This window comes from Peromyscus eremicus, chromosome 5 (genome assembly GCF_949786415.1).
Source record: "Peromyscus eremicus chromosome 5, PerEre_H2_v1, whole genome shotgun sequence".
Classification (NCBI taxonomy): domain Eukaryota; kingdom Metazoa; phylum Chordata; class Mammalia; order Rodentia; family Cricetidae; genus Peromyscus; species Peromyscus eremicus.
In genome coordinates, this window is record NC_081420.1 from 102,785,504 (window position 1) to 102,810,731 (window position 25,228).

The following is a 25,228-nucleotide window of genomic DNA, read 5'->3' on the forward strand; positions in this document are numbered from 1 at the left end:
TAGACTGGCTGGTCAGAAAGCCCCTGGGACCCACCACTATGTTTCTACCACTCTGAGCACTGGAGTTCCAGATGGCACTACCAATCCTAGCCTTTGTGTGGGTTCTCGAAAACTAAACTTGGGTCTTCTTGCTTGCACAGTGAACACTTTACCCACAGAGCCATCTCCCCAACCCCAATATAGCATTTTTTTCTTTTTTCTTTTCTTTTCTTTTCTTTTTTTTCTAGAGCTGAGGACCGAACTCGGGGCCTTGCGCTCTACCACTGAGCTAAATCCCCAACCCTATAGCAATTTTGTATTGGCTTCCTACTGGGTGCCAGGTCCTGTGCTTGGACCACAGACCGACCCATGACCAGTGGTCACTTCCCAGAAGCCTCTCTGACTGGCAGCCTCAGTCCTGCATCCTTTACTCGGGCGTTGTTCTCATGTGCCCTCCTCTCTTCTCAGCCACTCTTAGCTGAAGTTATTTTAGTTGCCACTGTTCCTTTCCATTCCCCCGGGTTAGCCCAGGGTCAGTTTCCACTCCTGACCTCATCAGACCACCTAAGAATCTGCCTTCTGCTGTCTCGGTTCTTCTGGCCTCTCTTGACTACCCAGCTCTGTCTCTCTTTGATCCTGGTTTTCCTCCCAGCTCTCTGCCCTTCAGCCTTCTTCATAAACTTGTCTTCCGTGTGCATGAGCGTCTGGTTGTGGAGGCCTCACACTTACCTCCTCCACCCATGAGCTCATCTCCTACTCACATGCTGGCGACACCCACACTCTGGCTCTCCAGCCAAGGCCTCCCTCTTGACTCCAGGCCCACGCATCCAGCTGCCCTGGATGCCTCCCTTGGACACCATAAGCCACTTGCACTCAACATGTCCAAAGTTGGTCTCATCATCTTCCTAAGTCCTGGCAGACATCTTCTTCCCAGAATGTTCTTCACTCCACGCACTGGCCTCCAGACTTCCTGTGTTCTGAGCTCTGAGTTGGGTGCAGAAGCCTCGTGACAACTCCTTTTAGTAGGTCTGATTATTACCATTTAACCTTCAAGGGAACGGGGACTAAGAGTCTTCTCAGGCCCAGCCTCAACACTTAAACTCAGGCTTAAATGCAAAATCAGTGCTTTGGAGAACAGTGTCAATCCAGAGCTGCGTTTACCGCACGTGGCCTCGTGGACTTAATTTTATGGGCAAAAGAGAACATGGTGTGGGTCTTGAGCAAATAAGACCTCTGTCCCAGCTGGCCAGGAAGTAGATTTAGGAAGAAGATGTAGGTCTGGAGTCTTGTTGCTACAGCCAGGTAAGGGAACAGAGGTCTTATGCCAACAAACCGAGCCTAGGGTATCTGTAGATACGCAAAGGGCTGAGGCCAGAGGCAGTTGGATACTTGTGGGTAATGTGGCATAGGGCCCTGGAGATTACTAACTCACTTCTAAATACCCTGCATGTGAGCCAAAAACCCTCTCATCTTTCAGAGGTGCCCTATTTGGTATGAGCACCTGGAGGTTTTGCCCCTTGGTTACCTGGGGGGAGGGGCAGTGAGATCCAGGATACCATGAGCGTCACCTAGATTCCCAGGCTGTTTCTGTGGCTCTCTCTTGAGTAATTTTATGGCCTCCAAGATTGAAGGCAGATGTTTAGGGAGTAGGGTACCAGAAGGTGGGAAACATTTTGTGCTCTGCAGAATTTTCTGGATCAGCCCCAGGGGGGAAGCAAGGTCCAGCTGAGAGGTCTGCAGAGAGACTACCAGCAGACTCTGAGTCCAATCCCTTTCTGGGTCCTCAAATGTGACTGAGAGTCGTAATCTTTTCACACTTACTTTGTGTTTTCTACATGCCTGTGTTCTGCTGGACTTCACTGTTCTCCCAGCTTCTCTCTGAAGCAGACACTGTCATTGGCCTCTTGATATACATAAGGACGTGGACTCAGGAGTTAAGTGCTATGCCCTCACCAGGGTTCTTAATCTTTCCCACTGACAGCCCCCTTTACCCAAGGACAAAAAAGTCTTTTTTTGTGTGTGTGTGTGGGGGAGGCGGAGGGTACAATGTCACACTACGTAGCCTGGGTTGGTCTGCAGCTTGTTACGTAGACCAGGCTGGCCTAGGACTCAGAAATTCACCAGTCTCAGCTTCACAAGTGCTGGGATTAAAGGTGTGGACCACCATGCCCAGCTGCTTAACAATTTTTATGTGATCCCAGCTATAGTTATATAAAATAAGTGTACTTGCCAGGTGTGGTGGCACACACCTTTAATGCCAGCACTTAGGAGGCAGAGGCAGGTGGATCTCTTGAGTTTGAGGCCAGCCTGGTCTACAGAGCTAGTTCCAGGACAGCCAGGGCTACACAGAGAAACTCTTTGTCTTGGAAAAAAAGACAAGAAAATAATAAGTAAAACAGGTATACAAATCAAACATTTACTGATAATAAGTCATTAAAATTAACCTTAGAATAATTATTTGGTATATATAATAATTTTATCATTATTAAAGAGAAGTGAAAATTTGTATGCTAATGAAGTATAAATACTTGTTAATTTTTACATAAAGAATTAAATCTTGGTTGAATTATTATTATTAATTATTATTTTGGTTTTTCAGGACAGATTTTCTCTGTGTAATAGCTCTGTCTATCCTGGAACTCAATTTGTAGACCAGGCTGGCCTCAAATTCACAGAGATCTGCCTCTACCTCCTGAGTGCTGGAATCAGAGGTGTGCGCCACCACTTCCAGCTGAATTTTTCTGATTTTAAAAATTTTATCTTTGTGTGTGTGCGCATGCGTGATATCTGGAAGTGTGTGAGTCAGAGGACATTTTTGAGGACTCAGTTTTAACCCTTTATGTGGGTTCTGAAGATCAAACTCAAGACACCAGACTTGTGCATCTGAGCCATTGTGCCTGCTCTGTTTTTTTTGTTGTTGTTTTTTTTTTCATTGTATGTGCATTGGTGAGTGTGTCAGATCCTTTGGAACTGGAGTTACAGACAGTTGTGAGCTGCCATCATGGGTGCTGGGAATTGAACCCAGGTCCTCTGGAAGAGCAGCCAGTGCTCCTAACCCCTGAGCCATCTTTCCAGCCCCTGTTTTTGTGTTTTTTGAGATAGGATCTTACTGTATAGCAGCTCACGCTGGCCTTGTTTTTATGGCAATCCTCTTTCTTCAGCTTCCAAGTCCTAGGATTACAGGTGTGGGCCACCATGCTCATGTCGGTTAAATGTTTGATACTGTATGATGTAGAACATCCGCTGTGAGCCTCAGAGTTGATAAGCATTTTAATTTTATGTGTCAATGCCGAGAAAACTGTTCTGCATAACTATGTATGTTTCAGAAATTATTGGAAATTCTGTACTAATCCCAAAGCAAAGTTCATTTAATGATTTTGCTGTTGTTCTTTTTTTTTTTTTTTTTTAGTTTTTTTGAGACAGGGTTTCACTATGTTTTCCTGGCAGGCCTGGAGCTTTCTATGTAGACCAGGCTGGCCTCAAACTCACAGAGATCCACCTGTCTCTACCTCTCAAGTACTGGAATTAAAGGTGTGTGCCAACACACTCGGCCTTGTTATGTTTTTTCTTGAGATAAGGTCTCACATAGACCAACCTGGCTTCAAACTCTCAATCCTCCTGTCTCAGTTTCTGAAATACTGGAATTATAGACATGTGTCACCCTGCCCAATGTTCATTTAATGACTTTTTTTTTGCTTTTTGGTTTTTCAAGACAGGGTTGCTCTGTGTAGTTTTGGTGCCTGTCCTGTATCTCACTCTGTAGACCAGGCTGGCCTCGAACTCACAGAGATCCGCCTGGCTCTGCCTCCCAAGTCTGGGATTAAACAACTAAAATAGCATTTTAAAAAATAAGACACTCTAATGTAATACAATCCAAAAATCTATGAATTTGAAACACGCTGAGGAATGTCAGTAAAAACATTAAAAGTCTTTTCTTTCCTAAAACCAAACCATTTTGTTTCCATAAGAACAACAAACCCTGTATGGATAGAAAAACACCCCAATCTCTAATACACAAAGTCTTAAATCTGAAGAGAGGCATTTCAGGCATCTTTTGTTGCTGTTGCATTTATAACTAATATTAAGTCTCTGAATAGTTAGTTATTTGGGAACTGGCAGGCGGGAGAGAAACTTCCAAGTACAGTTGCATGGCATGATGATGTACACAGTACAGGTCTGCATGTCAAGTGTTCAGAAGCAAGTCTGTGGTAAATAAGCAGGTTATAACACAGGCAAGGGCTGCCAGAAACACCTCAGATTCATTACGTGGTTGATTTTGAACTAATTGTGTGTGTGTGTGTGTGTGTGTGTGTGTGTGTGTATTAAAAAACATTTTATGCCGGTTGGTGGTGGCGCACGCCTGTAATCCTAGCACTCAGGAGGCAGAGGCAGGTGGATCTCTGTGAGTTCGAGGCCAGCCTGGTCTACAGAGCTAGTCCAGGACAGGCTCCAAAACTACAGAGAAACCCTGTCTCGAAACACCCCCCCAACCCCCCACCCCACCCCACCCCCCGCAAAAAAAAATTTTACTATTGTCAGATTTTTCTCAGCCCTTCCATTCAGCGAACCTATATGGGGTTTCGACCTATAGTTTAAGAAGCTGGGCCCTAGGGCTGAAGAGATGGCTCAGTGGTTAGAGCACCGACTGCTCTTCCCTTAAGTTTCATAAAGGGTAACGTGGGTGTTCTTGTTAAGGAAATGCAGCCCACTGCTTCCCCTCTCCTAGGCTGCACCTTGACCTAGTGTTTTTATAGTTATTCTTTTGCTTACTGTTGCTCCTTTTTAGGGTTTGCTGAAGATGGCGGTTTATAGGCTGAATTAGCAAGGGACGGTCAGGTATAATGGGGTTTAGGACCTGGGTTCAATTCCCACACACATGGCAGCTCATAACTGTCTGTAACTCCAGTTCCAGGGGACCCAACACCCTAACACAGACATACATGCAGGCAAAACACTAATGCTTACAAAATAAAAATAAATAAAATTTTAAAATAGTTTAAAAAAAAAGAAAAAAAAAAAAGACGCTGGACCCTAGGTCATACAGTCGTCTAGACTCTGTGCCCTTAACCAGGAGACCACACTGCCCTGGCCTTTAGTTAAAGGAGGTGGGCATGCTCAGGGAGCAGTCCCCAGGAGAAAGGCTATCAACTTTTTTTCCCTTCTGGATCAGGAACAAGCCTCCCCAAGGCAGAATTAAGGCCACTGGATGTTTACACTAATTCCAAAGCCTTGCTTCTCCGCAGCTGCCATGGCCCCTTAGTTAGGCCTTTTCTTGGTAGAACAACTGCTGGGAAATACAAAACTCGTTGCTTGTGGCTGGTGTCATTTATTTGCATATACATAATTCCGCCCCACCCTTGATGGCTAATAGACCCTGGGGAAGCACGGGCTGTCTTCTAACTGCTGGTGGGGAGCCCTGTATGTGCTTTTTTGTGTTTTTTTTTTTTTTTAAACAAACTGAAACCAGATGGAGGGGGGTTTGTTCACAGTCTTGCCTCTAATTCTCTCCAGCGAATTCCACGAGAAGGCAACCAACCACCTGTGAGCGGTGCCGTTCTCTCTGGAGGTCTCTCGCCACTGGTATGCAAATAATGAGTGGGACTGGGGTTTCTAAACGCAAAAACAGGGGTGGGGGTGCTCTGGGGCCCCGGGTTTTCTGGAATGCAAGGTCAGCTGCTGGAGTCCCAACTGTACTCTAATCTCACCTTCTGGGCCCTCCCTCCTATTCCCTTCCCTTGAGCTTGGGATCATTTGAGGGAGGAAGTGTGGGGCTAAGTTTGAGTTAGAATGGTGCCAGCCAAACATTTGCTAAAAACATGAACTCAGCCAGGCCTTGATGGCTCACGCCTTTAATCCCAGCATTAGGAGGCAGAAGCAGGCAGATCTCTGTGACTTTGAGACAGCCTGGTCTACAGAGAGAGTTCTAGGACAGCCAGGGCTATACAGAGGAACCCTGTCTTGAAAAGCAAAAACAAAACAAAACAAAACTCCATGAACTCCAGATAGCATGAACTCCTGTTTAGCCTCAAACCCTAACTCCCTGGATGGGTTGATTTTTGTAGCTTGGGACCCCTAATTGAGTTCAAAACCACTCTCGCTTCTAGTCCCAAGAAGGCCAGGCATCAAGGTGATTATTAAAAGTTTGTTTGTTTGTTTATTTTTGAGACAGGGTCTCAAAATATCATCCCAGTTAGCCTGAAACTCACTATGTAAATCAGACTGGCTTCAAATCTGTGATTCTCCTGCCTCTGCCTTCTTAGTGCTTGGGAGTGCAGTTGAAGGGGTGTGTGTGTGTGTGTGTGTGTGTGTGTGTGTGACAGTCAGAGGGCAACCTTGGGTGTTGGTCCTCCACTTCCGTCTGGTTTAAGACAGGGTCCCTTTTGCTCCCTCCCCCCCTGTACATGTCACACACTAGCAGGCTAGCCAGCTTACAGGCTGTCTTCAGCCTCCACCTCCTGTCTCTCCACAGGACTCGGATTCCATGTGCTTGTGCTGTGTGTTCAACTTTTATGTAGGTTCTGGGGATTCAAACTTAGGTCCTCATGCTTGTGCAGATCTTTTATCCACTGAGCCATTTCCCCAGCCCTATTGAAGTATTTTTAACTGCCAGCCAGGTCCAAAGCTTTGTAATGTGATCATTAAGCTATTCCTTGTTCAGAGCGAACAGGCAAGTGTGCCCACTGGTCCCCGCGTGGGGGTTAGCATTTTTTCCTTTGGAACATGAATTGAGTATTGTCATAGTGAGGTAGGATGCAGTCCCCAGGCAGGGGAGAGAGCACGTCTTTCCCAGTGCTGACCTTCATTCCTTGCTCAGAATGTAGTTCTTTTGGACTCTGAGCTTTTTCAGATAGTTGTGTCGGGTTACACAAGGTTTTGAGATACGAACACTCAAAGAAAAATCTGCCAGGAGCAGGTCTGAAAGGTCCCAGCACAGAATTTGCTTTAAAGTATTTGAGGAGAAATTCAGGTGTCTCAGCCATGCACAATTCTGAAATAAAGTAAGCAAGAGCAGCCAACGGTTTAGCATGCGTGTACCATTCCCCATAGAAATAAGCAAGCAGAGAGATGGATTTCAGACTGAAAGGAAATCTCCTCCCTGGAGCCCTGGAGGGCCAGTGGAGGTCAGCTGCAGAGCCAGCAGCTGGAACAGGCCTGGCACAGACTTGGAAATCTCAGCACTCAGGATCCATGGTTTCTCCTCCCCTCCCCCTTCTCCTCCCCCTCCCTCCTCCTCCTTGCCCTCCCCATCCTCTCTCCACTCCTCCACCTCTGCTTTCCTTTCTACATCTTAGGTAACACACACACAGTAAATACAAGTCGTCAGTTTTCCAAGAAACATTAAATAAAAAGTGAATTATGGGCAGCCAAAGCCTTAAAATCTTTAGTTCCTAGGACTCTGTGGGCACATTTTTCACACACCATGATTTTTATTTCATTTGCCTCCTAGGAGCAGCCCTCCAGCAGTTCTGTTGTGTAAGGGGCTGGTTCCAAACACCTTGTCCCCAACTAGAGACACGGAGTAAATTTTATCTAGCTCTGAGGAGAGCTCTGGAAGGGATAACATTGTGTTCCAAGTCTCACTAGCTGTAGTCAACAGAAGGAGAGATGCCGGACTCTCACCAAGGATGCTAAGAGACTATTTTAAATACTGGATGCTGGTACTTCTTGCTTAAAGCACAGAACACTCATAAAAACCACTTAACAAGGAAAAACTAATGGGTGCAAAATGTCTTCAATGTAGCAAATAAAAACCAAACCCAAACAAAGAAGCACCCCCAGTTTCACAAGGCATGTGGGAAAATAGATTCACTGTGTTGAAGGGAGAGTAATACTGGAGGTAAACCTTTCCTCCACTTCCAGGTCTGGGAGCCCAACACAGCACCTCATCCATGCCGGGCAAGCCATTGAGCTACATCCCTAGTCCAGGGGAACCAACTGTTTGTTTGTTTGTTTGTTTGTTTGTTTTCGAGACAGAGTTTCTCTGTGTAGCTTTGTGCCTTTCCTGGAACTCACTCTGTAGCCCAGGCTGGCCTCGAACTCACAGAGATCTGCCTGCCTCTGCCTCCCGAGTGCTGGGATTAAAGGCGTGCGCCACCACCGCCTGGTGGAAAACCAAATTTTATGTAAAAGTTATTCAATGAGTGGTTACTTTATAAAAGGCAATTTCCTGGTTCCGCTTGAGACTGCATAAAACTTTCACAGTTTTACTTTATAGCAAGCTTCACATAAGAGTAACACCATCGACGGATGGTGTTGGAGCACACCTTTGGCCTCCTATAATTTTTAAGAGAATATACTTTTTTTGTTTCTGTTTTTTGGTATGAGTGCTCTGTCTGCATGTATGCCTGAATGCCTGAAAAGGGCATCAGATCCCATTATAGATGATTGTGAGCCACCATGTGGTTGCTGGGAATTGAACTCAGGACCTCTGGAAGAGCAGTCAGTGCTCTTAACCTCTGAGCCATCTCTCCAGCCCTGACATTCACCTTTAATCCTAGTACTCGGGAGGCGGAGGCAGGCAGATCTCTGTGAGTTTGAGGCCAGCCTAGTCTACAGAGCAAGATCCAGGACAGCCAGGGCTACACAGAAAAACCCTGTCTCAAAATACAAACAAACAAACAAACAAACAAAACAAAAGAGTAACACGATCTTTCTCTTCTCCCTCCCTCTTTTCCTCTTTCTAATATAATCATTTATTGTTATTTGTTTGAGACAGGGTCTCGATATGTATCCCAAGATGGCTTCAAATGTACTTTTGTGCGTTACTGTCCTTACACGCCTTCTGCATGTTGAGATGACAGGCGTGTGTCGCTGTGTCCAGCTCAGCATGCGTTTACTGTGGTCTGTCATTTGTTAGGGAAGCAGTGGTGAGCAAGAGGAGTGTGATTCCTTGTCGGTGGTCCCCGTCCTACGAGCTGGCTAGAGGAACAAGCCTGAATCAGATCACTACACAGTGGCAGAGCCCCTGACAGAAGGAACTAGAAAGCAGAGCCCCATGGTGCCCTGGGATTGAGGCCTCCTTCTTCTCTGAGGCCCAGAGAAAGATTTTCTGGACGTGCTGCTCCAGGTGGTATGAGGACTAACCATGGGTTCTGCTGGCTAAGGCCAGGTAGGATGAGCTCCCCCGACCCAGGAGGCTCCTCTGGCAGCTCTTAGAACCAGGAGAGCCTGCCGGGTGGAAGGAACCAAGTCTTTCCAGGAAGGGAAGGGCAGTCAGCGAAGCCACAGAGGTCAGCTGCAGCTATCAGGCAGGGCAGGGTCTTGGAGACTGATGGCTTCGATTCTAATTTCACAGTACGGGAAACACAACTTCTTTGGGAGAAGGAAATAGTGCCTTTAATCCCAGCACTCAGAAGGCAGAGGAAGGTGGATATCTATGAGTTCGAGGCCATCCTGGTCTACAAACTGAGTTCCAGGACAGCCAGGGCTGTTACACAGAGAAACTTTGTTTTGAAAAAAAAAAATTATTTGGTGGTGTATGTGTATGATGTGGGGGCACACAGATCATGTGTTCTTTCCTGCCTTTATGTGGATTCTGGGAATCAAACTCAGGTCATCATGGCAAACGCTAACTCTACTGAGCTGTCTTGCCAGCCCAGTTGTTATTTATGAGATAGGGAGGGTCTCCATGAATCTGGAGCTTGTTGATTCCCCTAGGCTGGCCCAGGAGCTCCAGGGCTTCTCCTGTCCCTTTCTCCCCAGAGCCCACTGCCTTGCTAGTTTTTCCATGGATGCTGAGGATAGAACTGCTTTGGCTCCTTGTCAACTAAACCATCCCCTCAGCTCTTCCTCCTCCTCCTCCTTAAGGTCTGCACAGGTTGTGAGGAGATGGGAGTGGAATGGGTTCCCAGTGGAGGCAATAAGACCAATTAGTAGGCAGTGGTGCCGATCAGGGAGGAGATGGCGTTGGGACTAGCCAAGTGGATTGTAGATGTAACCAACCGTCTTATTAAATAAGAAACACAGAGCCAATGCAAAGACGAAAGCCAAGAGATCAGAGCTAAGAGCCTTTTCTGCCTGCTGCAGCTAGCCTCTTCAACCAAGAGACCTCTCCGAAAGAGACCTACTTCCTGTCTGTTTGTCTTTATATAGACTTTCTGTTCTGCCTTCTCATTGGTTGTAAAACCAACCACATGACTGCCTCGTCACTGCCTGTCTGTATAGACTTCCAGGTCTTCTATGGTTGGTATTGAGATTAAAGGCGTGCGTCTCCAATGCTGGCTGTATCCTTGAACACACAGAGATCTACCTAGCTCTGCCTACCAAGTGCTGGGATTAAAGGCGTGCACCACCACCACCCAGCTTTTGCTATGGTTCTAATAGCTCTGACCCGCAGGCAACTTTATTTATTAACATACAATTAAAATCACATTTCAGTACAAATAAAATACCACCATAGTGGATGGGCTTACTCCCCCAGATCCACTGAAGAGGGTACTGTGACCCAGATAAAGTGGTTCCAGACAGGAAGAACTCTGGCTGGCCACCTCCCACCCAGGATAATTTGATAATTAAATTGAATTGCGTCACTGATAAAATGAACAGCGTTATTTCCTGGTAGAATGAAAAGGGGGGTCTGCACTGTACACACCAACAACCATAACCCCTCAGACGCTCGCTGTGCTTCGTCTGCAGGATAAGCTTTCAGGCCTCATTACAGTCCTCTGCAGTCACTATCAGTAGCCCCAGTTCACGTAACAGCAAATGGAGACTTAGAGAAGTTTTGTCACTAGCTGGTGACTGGCAGAGCTCAGGTGCAAACAGGTGACCACTGATTTGCCCTGAGACAGGAGTCAAGTTCCAAGAAGCCTGAGAGCACGTGGCCCTGACTGAGGCCCTCCTTCTGACTCAGGGTAGAAGGAACCCACCCCATATCCATAGTGTGCCCTCTTACAGTTCCCAGGAATCCCAGTAGCCGGCTCATGGTCACCTCACTCACATACGTTCCAGGCTTTAAAACAGTTTGGACACATAGTTGGCCTTTTCCCTCCATGGTGGGAAGACCAGCCCTATGGGTTAGAGGCGGCAACTTTGAGCAGGAAGAAGCCTTGAGGGGCTGACTTCTGCCCCAGAAGCATGCAGGTCTCGTGTTTTCACGGAAAATGGCCCTAGGGGGAAGGGGAGGATGAAGTCAACCATCCCAGTGAAGGGTAACACATTAGAAGAGGCCTGAGGAGGGGGAGCCAGTGCTTCTGGCTCCAGGATCTGTTCTCATCTCCTGGGACAAGAATGGCCTCACACGCCAGGGAGGTAGACAGAAGCTGGCTGAGGACAGCCTTGGCGGCCATGCTTTGGGGTTTCCATTGATCCCAAAAAGGGACTCCTGGAGGAGCTTGGCGTTTTGGTTTTGTTTTGCTTTTTGAGACATGGTCTCCCTATGTGGCCCAGGCTTCTCTTAAAGTCACAGTCCTCCTCCTGATCTACCTTCTGAGTGCTGGATTATAGGCCTACACCACCAAACTGGGTGTTCCCCTGAGGATATTAAACAAGACTGATGGGGAAGCTGCTTATTTGTTTATTTTTACACACACACACACACACATATTACTATTTATTTATTTATTTATAGTGTGTGTGTCCACATATGGAGGTCAGAGAACTACTTGCAGGAATTGGTTTGCCTTCTCTACCACATGGGGCCCGGGGATTGAACTCATGTCATCAGGGCTTGGCTCCAAGTACCTTTACCTGCTGAACCATCTCTCCAGGGCAGACAGTGAAGTCCTGGGGACCAGACTGGGGACCGGAGGCTGAGGACAATTCAGAAAGAACATGATGGAAATGCTGGTGCCTTTGGAAAAAAGTTTTGGGTGGGAGCTATCCTCTTCTCCGAGAGTCCCCTTTATGGGGACACCGGGAGAATCTGAGTTGTTACTAGGGTTTTCTTTTTAAATAAAAACAGCTGTCGGTGATATAAAAGCATATAGTTGGTTGTATATATGTACACTCACTCTTATTTGAAACTCACTGTATTTGTTTCCTATTGCTGCCATGACAAATTACCACAGATTTAGTGGCTTACTACCACACAGATTTATTATCCTGAAGTTATGGAGGTTAGAAGTTTGAAATGTCTTTCACTGGGCTAAAGACAAGGTAACAGCAGGCTGGTTCCCCTGGAGGCTGTAGGGGGTGAATCTGTTTCCCTGACTTCTTTGGCTTCTAGAATCTTCTTTCCTTTTTTATTTATTTATTTTTATTTTTTAATGTTCTGGAGCTGAGGACTGAACCCAGGGCCTTGTGCTTGCTAGGCAAGCGCTCTACCACTGAGCTAAATCCCCAACCCCTAATCTTCTTTCCTTGATTCGCATCCTTCTCTCTCTCACTCTGGCCTTCTGCCTCCCAGCATATGACTCTTGTGATTATCTTGAGTCTCCCTTTCTGAGACCCTTAACTTCATTTCATTTGCAAAATCCCTTTAAATGCGAAAGGTAAACGTATTTACCAGGTCTAGGGATTAGGATCCGGACATCCTTTGGAGCTTTTATTCCGACTCCCATTTACTTTAATAAATAAAGATAAGCCTGGCAGCTGGGAGAAGCATGAACTGGCAGTAGGCAGGCTGATTTTAGGGAGACTAGACAGGAAGCTGCTGTGAAGTCAGCAAGAAAGATGCTGAGGATCAGGCCCGGTTGCAGGCGGAAATGGATGTAGGACATGATTTAGAGGGAGAACAGCCTGGCCTTAGGTCCGTCGAGGTTCAGTGAAGAGGAACCAGGTAGTGGTGGTTTGAGCAGGAGGTGTCCCTCATAGGCTCAGGCATTTGAACACTTGGTCCCCGGTTGGCAGCGCTGTTTGGGGAGGTTTAGGAGGTACAGCCTTGCTGGAGGAAGCATATCACTGGGAGCAGGCTTTGACAGATTACAGCCACACTGTATTTCCAGTTTGCTCTCCCTGCTACATTATCTGTGGTAAAAGATCTGATCTCTCAGCTCTCTGCTCCTGCTGCTGGGCCTGCCACTTGATGCCATGCTTCCCTGCCGTGATGGGAAAGCGAAGGGTTGCGTTTTCCCTCTGCAACCAAAAGCCCAAATAAACTCGTGTCTATAAGCTGCCTTTGGTCATGCGTTAGCATAGCAACAGGAAGAAACTAATACAGGGGTTGATGCCGGCAGTGTTGCTGTGGAGAACCTGACCATGTTCTTCTGTGGATGAATATGGAAGACTTTGAAATTCGGACTGGAAACTTAATGGGCCATCCTAGCAGGAGCCTGCAAGACCGTAGTACTGAGAGCAAAGTGGACGGACTGCGGTGGCCCGAGGTGTCAGAGGGAAGCAATGGCTTTAACAGCAATGGGGCTGAAGGACATTCCTGTGATGTTTTGACAAAGAATCTAGCTGCCTTCCACCCTTGGCTGAGGCTAAACTGGAAAGCAATAGACTAATTTCTTTATTGGAGAAATTTCAATACTGAATCATGTTGAGCCTGTAGTACGACTATTTTCGATAACGCTTAGGTGGGTCTGCAATGGAAAAGAGAGAGCGGGGCAGAAAGAAATTAGATCTGTACCGTTTGGAGAGGAGAAGAGCAGTAAGACTAATGTTACAGCCATGGCATGTGCTGGAAGAGAGACTGTCATTGTTAAGAGTTGAACAGCATTAAGGAGAGGCCTTATCTGCACTAGAACAAAGGGGAAGGTGCCCTCAGGGCAAGACCCCGCCAAGCTAACCTTCCAACTTGTAAGTTTCTGCCCCTCGAAATAAGCTGCCAAGGAAAGTTGCTGCTAGCATGTTCGAGGCGGGGGAGGACCATCCTGGCTTTAGAGACACGAAGGATGCAAGGGTGAAGGGGTTACAATTCTTCCTCTGCAATTTCAGAGAGCCACTGAGGCCAGGCAGCATGTGGCAGGGGAGGGGGGTCCCTGTGTAAAGGCCCTTCCAGAAGGCAGAAGGGCATGCCATGCCATTGCATGAGGCTGTGAAAATGAAGCCTGGGTTGAAGGGGAGACTCCAAGATGCTGGTGATGCCAGAGCTGTGACATCTGCCAAGCCGAGCTGCAGACGGGTAGAGGAACCAGCCTGAGAGAGACAGACGTACGCTGCGAGCAGCAAAGCTTGAGGGGCAGAGCTATGTAAGATACCAGACGTGGAGCTATGGATTTGGTGTTCCCATTGCTGGGTTCCAGTCTTGCGTTGGTCCAGTATTTCTTCTGTTTCCATCCCTCCCCCTTGAAATGACAATGTATGTTCTGTGCTAGTATATGTTGGGAGTGTGTAATTGGCTTTTTTATTTTACAGAGGGTTACAGTTAAGAGATTGCCTTGAAGGTTGGGTGTGGTGGTACATACCTTTAATCCCAGCACTTGGGAGGCAGAGACAGGTGGATCTCTGTAAATTTGAAACGAGTCTGGCCTAAATAGTGAGTTCCAGACCAGCCAGGGAAACAGTCTCAGAAATAAAACAAACAAAATAGAACAATAAAACAAACGTTGTCTTGAGTCTCAGAAGAGACTCTGGACTTTAAACAGTGTTGAGACTGTGAAAGGCCACGGGGACTTCTGAAGTCGGACTAAATGCATTTTGCAATATAATAAGGCAACTGGGCTACGGGGGCCAGAAAGTGAAATGTACTGGTGTCAGTGAGAAATATCCCCCATGTGCTCAAGCATTGGAACGCAGTTGGCAGTCAACGATGTGATCTCTCAGCTCTCCTGCTGGCGCTACCATGCCTGCTGCCTGCTGCCACGCTTCCCCGCCATGGTGGATTCGTCCCTCTGCAACCATAAGTCCAAATAAACGCACCATAATCTATTTGCCTTTGGTCCTGGTGTTTTAGCACACAACAGAAAGTCTCTAGTACATACGAGAAGATGCCTCCAGGTACAGATGGGCTGGTGGGTGGATGGCAGTGCTCTCCAGGAGGTGCAAGTGCAGAAGCAGGCTTTTGGGCAAGGACTAAGAGTGAATATAGGGATCTGTGGCATGTAGGACACTCTAGACGTGCAGGGGAGGTACCCTGGAGGCAGGAGAGTCTGGGGTCTAGAAGGCTTCGACTCTTGGGTCCCTTTCCTTGCTGTGGACATTCATCCACCCACCTTCTACCTTCCTTTCTGTGTTACTATTTCTATTTGACCTGGGGTTCTCCATTTCCAGATAACAACCGACGAGTCATATGTGTCTCTGAAGCTAGAGTAGCACTGATATTATCTTCAAATTTGAGCTTTATCAGTTAGTCCTGAAAGCAAGAATTTAAATTATAGAGAGGCTAACTTGCATAAGGACCCAAACTGGCATGTGACCGAGCAGTTACGTCGCATTGATTGCACACACGTGACTTACACATTTTTAGTGATAATCATGCTTTCTGTTCCTATCTGCCCAGTCTGAAAGGCAGCCAGCAACTTACCATTTAGGGCCTTGGAGGCTGTCTTGGAACTCACTGTGTAGACCAGGCTGGCCTCAAACTCATAGAGATAGGCCTGCCTTTACCTCCCAGTTCTGGGAGTAAAGACGTGTGCCATCACATTCAGCAAGGAGAGGGGATTTCTAAGGAATCCAACTTAACAATGAGGTCCTTCAAAGGAAAGAGAGGAAAGGCAAAAGGTTCTGTCCCTGGAAGTCCCAGAAGGAGCCCGCAAAGCCCTAATTTGAAATTTTTTGTGTCCTGGGCCAATAGCTGTGGCCTCAGTAGTAAAGAAGAACTGCGGCAGGAGGTGTGTGTGTGTGTGTGTGTGTGTGTGTGTGTTCCCAAGTCCTTTGGAACAATCTGGGAAGGAAGAATCTAATGGAGGAGACCTATTGAATTTCCTGAAGATGGGAGCTCTCAGAAGCAGTTATGCTTGGTTTAAGGGCAATAAAGAAATTAGATATTTGGGGGCTGGAGCAATAGTTCAGAGGTCAACAGCAGTACTTCTTTTGTAGAGGACCTGAGTTTGGTTCCCAGCACCCATGTCTGGGGGCTCACAAGCACCTGAAATTCCAACTCCAAAGGGATCTGATATCTTTGGCCTCCTGGAGCACAGACACAAACACATAATTTGTGTTTGTTTGTTTGTTTTTCAAGACAGAGTTTCTCTGGGTAACAGCCCTAATTGTCCTGGGATTCTTTGTAGATCAAGCTGGCCTTGAATTCACAGAGATCCGCCTGCCTCTGCCTCCTGAGTGCTGGGATTAAAGGCATGTGCCACCACTACCCGGCACAAACACTTATAATTAATAATAATAATTTTACTTTTGAGACAGACTCTACCATCTAGCATATATTTTAAGAGTGCAGACGCCCATGCCTCCTGTGCTATAATCAGCATTCAGAAGGCAGAGGTGGGAGGAACACACACACACTTACACACACACACACACCAAAATAAAAGAAAATGAACAAAGAGCCTAGATTCATTGGGATCTTACTGAGTGATTTCAGGGGAGAAACTAGATATGGACGCGTTTTAGGGAGAGAGTAGGATTCGTGGAAGACATTGTGGATGGGGGAAGCGGTGGTGGAAGGGGGTGGATTTTTCTCCACGAAAGGTGAGGAAAATAACGAGGAATGGGCATGCTGCGGAGCCAGGGGGCACTGGCAAACTCCGCCCAGTGCCAGGATGCCCCAACGAAGTGACGCAGCGCGGTTTGGCCGCTGTGGGGCGCCGTAGCCCGCGCTGTTGCCAGGGGAACGGGCCCCGCGCCGGGTGAGGCCCAGCCTGCCTTGGCCTGGCACGGCTTTCCAGCCAGCCGGTCCGAACTAAGGCTCGGAGGCCCAACCTCGGTCCGGGATGGAGCCAGGCTCCGGGACGCGTCTCCTCCGGGTCCGGGGGACTGCCTCTGCCCGGACGGTCTGAAGTGCCGCCGCCCTGGGGAGGGTGGACGGGCAGGACGGGGCCGAGCCGCTGGCTGACCTTGGCAGGCCGCATCTGGCGCAGGTGAGGAGCGGCAGCGGCGTTTCTCACCTCGAGCCTGGCCCGAGCCACCGGGTCGCGCGGCGCGGGTGCCTGGCAGGACTCTGGGCCGGTCTGGGCCCGCTGGGTTTCCCTGACCCAGTGGAGCGCGGGACTTTGTTTCAGCACCAACCAGGGTTATAGGTCTGCACCGCGCGCTCACAGAGGGCCAGGCTGTGTGCCAGGCGTCGGGCCTAAGAACAGCCGCCTTCAGTCTCCAGAGCCCACAGAGAATTAAGGAGGGGTTGGGGAGCAGGCGCCAGACACGTGACTAGAGCAAGTTCAGGTCGCGTTAAGTGCACTGATGGGCCCTAAAGGTGGCTTTTAAGCGAAGACATGGAAGTTGGGAAGGGGGCCAGAATTGTGAGTCGGGGAAGGGTATTTCTGAAAGAGGGAAAAGCGAACACATAAGTCCGGGCAGCAGAGAGTGCGGAACAGAAAACGCGGGGAGAGTTCCTAAAGTTCATGGTGAGGGGTTTCAACTTTTATCCCAGAAAGTGAAGGGAGTCCAGTACTGGAGAGTTCGGTGAGCTCCAGGTTTTGAAAGGGGCTTTATATTCTGGCTGCTGAAGATTACTCTGGTTCTGCTGGTGTAGCTGAGCCTCCTAGAACCCAGAAGTTTCTCCGCGCCTTCCTCTGTGCACAGGGGATGCAGTTGTCGTTTATTAAACAAAATAAGGGGGGCCACATCTGAGACCAAGGGTTAGCGAGATCTGTGGGAACCGTTTGCGATAACAGGGCTACCCCGGAGTGTTGAATTAAGTGAATCCGTGGAAGCCCTTCCGGCAGCGCCTGGCCTAGAGTACGTGCCTTCTAAATGGCAATGATGGCTCCTATTATGATGGAAACACTGTAAGGGAGCAATGATGGTTAGGGGAGCAGAGCCTAAGAAGTGGCTTCACCTTCTTTACCAAGGGAGAGCTAGGCTGGATGAGGGGTGTTCACTCTTTTTGTGGAATTGATGTTTTGCTGTGGGAGACCAACTGTATACAGATAATCACCCTGAGATGCAATAAAAGCAATGGTGGTATTTAATTAGCCTGATTTTTTTTCCCTTTTTTTTTTTTTTTTGGTCTGTCACAACTTTGTTCTTAATGACTTTCTTGGTGGGTGTTCCCCAAGGCTGGCTCCTACAATCTCTAGTTGACTTCCTGGATCAAAATCAACATCAAGGTTGCCTCCTTCCCTTGGTTTTGTTTCTGTTCCCTGTTGCTCTGTTTCTTATTCCTTCTCCTGAACTTGTATCCCAGAGTTTGTGGTGGCAGCTGCAGGAGGAGAATGACACAGAAATGTTTGCACACCATGTCAACTCAGGAATGAGTTCAAGTTTTTCTTGCCATAGCAACTGATCTCGGCATATTGTTTATGAGAGAAAATAAAGGCCCAGCCACATTATTTGAGACCAAAGGCCAGAGAGGCCTTTGAGAATAGCTTTAAGTTCAAGCTTATTTTCTGGAAATGATGTGATACGCATCCCTTAGCTGAACTATAGCCACTTCTCAGAATGTTTAAGACCACAGATTTTTTTCTGGCACCTGTGGGAGTTTTAATAAACACCGTATTTGCCCCTAGAAGTCTTTTACAAATGACTGCACTGTAAACCAGTGTGCGCTGTGAAGCGTTTCCTCTCCAGCTCCCCTTTATGTGGTCTCAATTGAGGCGTGTTAGATCTCAGTGGAAATTATTTTAGAAGCAGATCTTTGGGAAAGGCTGAAAAATGATTTCGAATTCCTCAGAGGAATCTCGCAAGGAAGCAGTAAAACCTCTAGAATAAAGGAAAGCTGTGTAGGAGTGCACCTTCCCTGTGGGGTGACCTTTCCTGTGGGGTGACCTTCCCTGTGGGGTGACCTTCTCTGTGGGGTGCACCTTCCCTGTGGGGTGATCTTCCCTGTGGGGTGCACCTTCCCTGTGGGGTGCGGCTCTGCCTTGTTCTGGGGCCACAGGGCACTGACCAGCTCTTGGTCAAGACCTAGACCAGTGTCTTGCCCAGTATCTTTGTTGCTTTGCCTGATGTCTGTTTCCAACGTTGACAAGACCCCTAACAGTGCTAGAAAGTTCCTTGGCTCTTCCTCACAGCCCCGAGTGGCTGAGAATTGCCTTCAAGGGTAAGAAAGCACTGAAGAAGCAGTCTTGTCCAACAGTTGTTAGGCAGGAATTGCTGGTTTTTCAGGCCTGGTATAAACCTCTAGTGCACACAAGTTCATTTGGTTCACATGGCAGCACAGTGGGGGGGGGACACCCTCTCAACTGTGTCTTACTTGATGTGTGTGTGTTGTTGCTACTTCCTTGCTTTTATTTTTTTTAGATAGGGTCTCACTCTGTAACTCTGGTTGTCTTAAAACTTACTATGTAGACCAGGCTGCCCTGGAACTCACAGAGATCTCCCCACCTCTGAGTGCTGGGATTAAAGGTGTGCACCACCATGACCAGCTAATTTTTTTAAAAACAGTAAATACCCATGATTTTTTAAAAAAAATTGAGTAATACCAACAAACACACAGTAGAATCCAGTGTGTCTCACCCCCAGCCCCTGGTACTAGATCTCCATGGAAACTGCCCTCATTTGAGTTCTGCCACTTCCTTCCCAGAGTAATCTGTGCCTATAGAAACACAGATATCTGTCTGTCTATCCCTTCTGGGTTTTTGTTTGTTTTGACAGTCTTGCTAGATAACCCAGGCTGGGCCTGGGACTGGCAACTCTCCAACCATAGCCTCCCAATGGCAATGGTCTTTTTTTTTTTTTTTTTTTTTTTTTTGGTTTTTCGAGACAGGGTTTCTCTGTGTAGCTTTGCACCTTTCCTGGCACTCACTTGGTAGCCCAGGCTGGCCTCGAACTCACAGAGATCCGCCTGGCTCTGCCTCCCGAGTGCTGGGATTAAAGGCGTGCGCCACCACCACCCGGCTTGGTCTTTTTTTTTAATAGTTTTTTTTTTCCTATGTGCATTTGTGTATGTGTCTGTCACATATGTGGAGGGCAGTGATTGGATCACGTGGAGCTGAAGCTCCAGGGGGCTGTGAGCCTCCTGGTTTGGGTTCTGGGAACTGAACTCTAGTCTTCTGGAAGAGCAATGGCTGCTCTTTTTTTTTTTTTTTTAAGATTTATTTTTATTTTATGTTTGAGAGTGTTTTACCTGCATGTGTGTCTGTGTACCATAAGCATACCTGGTACCCTTGGAGGTCAGAAGAGGGGTCTGATCCCTTAGAACTGGGGTTAAAGATGGTTTTGAGCCACCATGTAGTGGATGCTAGGGTTGGAACCTTGGTCCTTGTAAGAGCAGCAGATGCTGTGCTGCCGCGCCATCTCTAGCCCCCCAACCTCCACCTTGGTTTTTATTTATTTGGTAGCTCACTCTACATTGTGTTTCTTGCTTGTTCACATAACTTTATCTCAAGAACAATGTCATCCCTTGCTTTTGATGCTTTATAGCATTCCTTGTATGCATATACCATAGCATATGTTTGTATTTGTTTTTGTCCTTTATTATTACAAGGGACAGTGCAGGGAGCTGTTGTGTGTTAGGAGAGTGTAAGATAAATACAGAAATGGAATGTCTGGGCCACAAGTTAAATGTGTTCTCAGGTTTGGTAGACATTGCCAAATTGCCTTCTGGCTAACTTTTGAAACATGAGTGAAGAAGACACCCAAATAAGTGGGATTTGTGAAATTCGCCCCCAGCTCCCTTGAACTATGAACAGTAGTGCAAGAGCCAGAAGAAGGCAATGTCTCCAGACAGCCCTGGTTCCTGTTTCCAACTGCCTCTTTCCATTCATAGCTTAGATCTCTGGGCCCTCTAAGCCTACTTTTTTTTTTTTTTTTTTTTTTTTTTTTGTGGTTTTGAGACAGGGCCTGGCTACATAGCCCTGGCTGTCCTGGAACTCACTATGGAGACCAGGCTAGCCTTGAATTTACAGAGATCTGCCTCCTGAGTGCTGGGATTAAAGATGTTAGTTTTTTTGTCTGACCCAAGCAACTTACCTTCCTAGTTTTTTTTGTTTGTTTTTTTGAGACAGGGTTTCTCTGTGTAGCTTTGCACCTTTCCTGGGACTCACTTGGTATCCCAGGCTCGCCTCGAACTCACAGAGATCCGCCTGGCTCTGCCTCCCAAGTGCTGGGATTAAAGGCGTGCGCCACCACCGCCCGGCTACCTTCCCAGTTTTGTGGCCTCTTCTGATATACCTCTTTATTAGTTGAGTTGATCCTGAAGTCCTCAGACATCTCTCAGGAATCCAGGGCTGCCCACAGGTTCTCCAGGGCCAGGACTTTGCACTTCAGTCTGGTTGCTTTAGCTATCTCACGCATGAATTTCAGAACAACATTCTGAGTTTATTGCTACTATTAATATTGTTATTATTATTTGAGCTAGGATCTCAGCGTCTTGCTATGTTGCCCAAGTTGGCTTTGAACTCCCAGGCCAAGTGATCTTCCTGCCTTAGCTTCTTGGCTGCCTAGATTTGTTTTTTTTTTTTTTAATTGGAGCAGTAGTGGGCAGGAAGTAGATCAGTCATACAGCTATTACACCATTCATTATGAGAACTCAAAATATTAGGATTTTCTTTTTTTCTTTTCTTGGTTGTTTTGAGACAGGGTCTCACTAGCTAACGTTGGTTGGCCTGTAATTCAGTCTGTACAAGATTGGCCTCAGCTCGGAGACTGGCCAGCTTCTGCCTCCAGAGTGCTGGGATCACAGTCGCTTGTCACCGCTCCTGCTAGGATTCTCTTCATTGAATTTAAGCATATATATTACGGTAGCCTATTGTATTTTGAAAATGTTATTTAAAGATCTTAGCAAATGAATGTTAAATAGGGAATATTATTGTAGGGACAAGGGAAGGGCCGCATAGCCCCTTCAGTCTCTGCAGATGTCAAGCAAGTCCATGATTTGGGCAGCAGATACTTGTGCCTCCAACAGTCTGTGCATTTCCTTCCTTGCCCTTTCTCCCTTCCAGTCTTGCAGCATCTATATGTTTCGCCCTTTTTAAGCAGAAGGCACACGAGGAATATTTTACCAAGGGTTCTATACTACTCAGCCCACTAAACATGCAGCTGGGGGTACTGTGTGGGTAAGGAGGAGCTGTACGCCTGACCTTGACCCTCCAGCCAACTCCTTCTAAAGAACAGGGTTGCAGAGCCACTGCCCTCCTGGGCTGCCCTCCTGGGCCAGCCTCCTAGTGTTACCTCATCCCATGTCCTTTCTGGTCTCATTTGTGCCCTCTTCTCTGCTGAGACTAGAACTCAAAGCTGTGTGTCATACTCTGCTTTACAATTCCTGTGACTCCCTCTGGCTCCTTCAGCAGTGCCCAGAGCATCCCACCAGGCCTCAGTGATCTCAGCCTGCAGCCTCTCTGTGTTTAATCTCTCATTGCTCCCTGGCATGTTCCATCTGAGCGGCTTGCCCTTGCAAAGCACTGCCCAAATACTCCAAGTACTCAATGCCTTGATGCTGCTGTGTCTCTCTGGGCCCCAGAAAGGGAAGTTGGAGAGGGCAGGTACCTAGTCTCATCTGTTTTTATACCTTTAGTGCCCACAGGCCTGGGCCCAGTAAGCCTTCCCTGGCCAAGGGCTGCGTGCACCATCTGGTCATGTTTTGGGGGAGCAGAGCCACGTATCTTTCATTTTGGACTCCTAGAGGGCTGTTGAGAGGGAAGGGACAGCCAGAGAAAGTCCTCAAGCCTGATGACTACTTGGTCTCATCTGTGGGCCCCATTTTGGATTTGGTCCAACCTCCCAGTCCTTGTAATGAAGTTTTTTGGGCCAAAAGGAATTTGTGGCCTTCAATTCAATGATAGAAAGTATCATCAAGTTCAAGTTAGCTCTCTTAGGGTTTGGGGGCAGGCAGTGTCCTCCTGGCTGTCCTTTGTGTCTGTCCTGAGGGTTGCTGCTTCTTCGAAGAGGTTCCTCCCTGCATCTGGAGTCTTAGGCAGGTGGCACTTCTCTAGACCAACAGTATCTTAATTTGGAGTCAAAGCTACCCCCAGGACTGTTTGCAGCAAGTCCCTGTCTTGGGATGACGATCCTCCTCCCTCAGGACTCTGGGATAAGTTAACACTTGGGATGCCTGTGGCCAGTCAGGTGCTAGGAACATATCAGCCACATGCTCGTGTTTCTCTCTTGAGAAACAGACTCCTTCAAGGTCCAGGGCTTTTCAGTTGTGAGGTTGACAAGACAAGACTAGGCTTTGGGATCAAATTCATACATCCCCCATCAGAGTGCTTGCTTACTTAGATGGAGCATAGCCCAAGGAGAGGGTGCTTCTGTAACATACGCAAGGCCCTGGGTTCAATCCCCAGTACTGCACAATATCTGTTCTGATGGTGGTGTTTCTGGTGAGCCTGTGTACAGTCCACAGAGATCTGCCTCAGAAAACTATGAGCTCAGCTGTATTCACGGGGCTTGACCTGATGACCTTGGGTATTTCCACAAACCAGGGACAAAGATTCGCTCACCTGGGGATGATCCAAAGAAAATCATGTCCTTTTTTTTCTTTGTCACCTTTGATTTAAATTTGAACCCTTTCTCTGTCACCACAACTGAACAGCCCTGTACCTTGAGGCAGTTTCCAGAGAAAGAAACAGAGACATATGGCTGATAATTCCCTATTTCTGGTAGAGGCCATAGGCATAGTGACAAGATCAGAATGTCAATCCAAGACAGTGTGGTGGCATGGTCTTGAAATCTAAAGGCTATCCTGGTCTATACAGCAAGTTGAGATACATGGAAAATCCATTAATCAGATTATCTAGTCTCTTAAACTAAATTAAAAGGGAAAATAGAGCTAGAAAACTGTATGTCAAAATACTTGAGCTGCACATGTTGGCTCAACTTGCAACCTCTCAAGGGCATGAAACAGGAGGATTGCCAAGAGTTTGAGCTAACCTGTGCTACATAATGAGATTTAGGGTGGTCACTGCTACAATGAGACTTTGTCTTATCTACCTACCTACCTATCCATCTATCTATCTATCTATCTATCTATCTATCTATCTATCTATCTATCTAACTATGGTTTTTCGAGGCAGGGTTTCTCTGTGTAGCTTTGCGCCTTTCCTGGAACTCACTCTGTAGCCCAGGTTGGTTTGGAACTCACAGAGATCCACCTGCCTCTGCCTCCCGAGTGCTGCGATTAAAGGCGTGCGCCACCACCGCCCAGCTATTTATTTTTTTGAATGGCAGTATGTTTTTTCCTTGGGGCCACCCACTTAGGAAAACAATTTCATAACTGTGTCCACAGTCAGGCTGTAGCTACTCTCCAGTGCCTAGCTCTCCAGTGTCCAACTGAAGGAGAAGCACATACAGTCTATGCCATGACCTGAGCTAGGCAGACTGCGTGCAAATCAAAAGCCTTTGGAAGCAAAGCACCCAGGAAACTTTGGCTACAAAAGCCACTTGGGAGAATGCAACCTCTACTTGGGGGGTAAAGAAAACTCATTGTCATGGGTCTGTCACTGAGTAGTTAGTGTCACAGGTCTGTCACTGGAGTAGTTAGTGTCACAGGTCTGTCACTGGAGTAGTTAGTGTCACAGGCCTGTCACTGGAGTAGTTAGTGAAGTTCGATGCTGTCACTGAATTATTCACTTATTTTTTTTCAGAGTCCCCTTCCAGCATCTGTTATGAGAAATTGCTAAAGACTTTAAAATGGGCCAGAAAGACTGCTCAGTGGGTAAAGGCACTTGCTGCCAAGCCTGACAATCTGAGTTTGAACTCCAAGACCCACATGGTGAAAGGAGAGAACATACTCCTCTATTAAGATCAATTCACATGAGTCTATTTAATAGGTAATAGGGATTTATTAAGATATAAATTGAGGAAATACATTCACAAATACAGAACGGAGTAGACAGTTGAACTTGTCCTGATCTGACCATGAGCGAATCTACCTCACAGGCAGGAGCAGGGAGAAGGGGCATGTGACCCTTCTCCCTCTCCTTTTAAGAGGTCATGTACAATGGCAGGAAGCACCACCTCCTTTGGACCCTACAGCTCAAAGTCATGGGCAGAGCAAATACCACTACATTTCCCCTTTTTGTCTAAATAAGAAGGTTCTAAACTTAATACAAACTATATACAGTAAGAATGATTATCAAGTATTGTCAAGGAAAAACAAAGAGTAATAACATAAACAAAAATAGAACTACAACCAACAAGAACAACATCAAACAAGAAAGACATGCTAAATATCCAGAAATGTCCAGATCAGAGGTAAATGGCATATTACCGAGATTACTCCAATAGCTGTCCTATCCTGAAAATTCTGACTCTAGTACTAATGTGTTCTAGCTAAGATACGAGAAGATTGTAACTGTAACTATCTAGTCTTCAACTCCATCAAAGACCTGAGAAGGAAAATAATAATACCTGAGAAAATGGAAAATGCAAGCAA

The 25,228-nt window shown here is 47.0% G+C and overlaps 1 protein-coding gene across 7 annotated transcripts in view; it reads left to right on the forward strand.

Annotated features, from left to right (window-relative positions):
• The first annotated feature begins 16,571 nt into the window (after positions 1-16,571).
• Positions 16,572-25,228, forward strand: part of Zdhhc1 (zinc finger DHHC-type containing 1) — a 28,035-nt gene continuing 19,378 nt past the window's right edge. For 3 of the 7 annotated variants that reach the window (XM_059264141.1, XM_059264143.1, XM_059264144.1), the window contains exon 1: positions 16,574-16,835. The gene's annotated coding sequence lies outside the window, so the exon portion shown is untranslated. Of the gene's footprint in view, positions 16,836-17,103; positions 17,377-25,228 lie in introns of those variants that run through there. The other 4 variants (XM_059264139.1, XM_059264142.1, XM_059264145.1 and 1 more) reach the window with 3 other exon arrangements.